The sequence below is a fragment of the Nematolebias whitei genome, chromosome 20 (genome assembly GCF_014905685.2).
Source record: "Nematolebias whitei isolate Nwh7 chromosome 20, NemWhi1, whole genome shotgun sequence".
NCBI lineage: Eukaryota > Metazoa > Chordata > Actinopteri > Cyprinodontiformes > Rivulidae > Nematolebias > Nematolebias whitei.
Window position 1 is genome coordinate 40,695,706 of NC_056517.1, and position 937 is coordinate 40,696,642.

The window sequence follows — 937 nt, forward strand, 5'->3', positions numbered from 1 at the left end:
ATTCCAACCTGTTTCCATGATTCTCCCTCCGCCATGTTTCTCCAAAAACCTGTTCTTCCCTCAGCACCACGAACTGTTCAAAAACTACAAACTGTGAAATCTGTTAATACTTTGTACTACAAACTGTTAAAACTGTTACAAATGTTAAAACTACAAAACTTCTAAAACTGTTAACAATGTTAAAACTGTTAACTACCAAATCTGTTAAAACTATTAAAACTAAAAAAAACTGTTAAAACTGTGAAAATTGCAAAACTGTTAAAACTGTTAAAAATGTGAAAAACTACAAAACTGTTTAAAACTGTTTAAAACTGTTTAAATGACCGAACAGCTGTTTTTTCCATTAGGGGAGTCTGTTTGTTGGTGGCTCCTCAGATGGAAGAAGTCTTTTGGATGAAGGATGAAACGTCTCAGAAAAAAAAGCGTCCAGATGACCTGATTACTGAGCATGAACTTTGGTGTTAAAATGACCCTTTTTATTTTAGTACAACAACAATAAAGTTCAGTTTGATGTTAGTTTGGGGCAAAGGTTGAAAGAGCTGCAGGCTGCAGACCCCTGGAACGAGACTCACCTGGATCCTCAGGTGTCCAACCGGTCAGAGCCCTGAACACCCCCCCAGCCCCACCACCACACACACAAACCTGTCTGTCTCACCTGTCAGAGCCATGAGGCCCCACCCCTCGACTACTCCACTGTCTGTCTGTCTGTCTGACCTGTCAGACCTGAGGCCCCGCCCCCCCTGCTCTTCACCTGTCTCTCCGACCTGTCAGAGACTTGAGGCCCCGCCCCCCGGCTCGCTCCTCACCTGTCTGTCTGTCTGTCTCACTTGTCAGAGCACTGAGGCCCCGCCCCCTCGACTCCTCCCCTGTCTTTCTGTCAGTCTGTCTCACCTGTCAGAGTCCTGAGGCCCCGCCCCCCTGGCTGCTCACCTGTCTG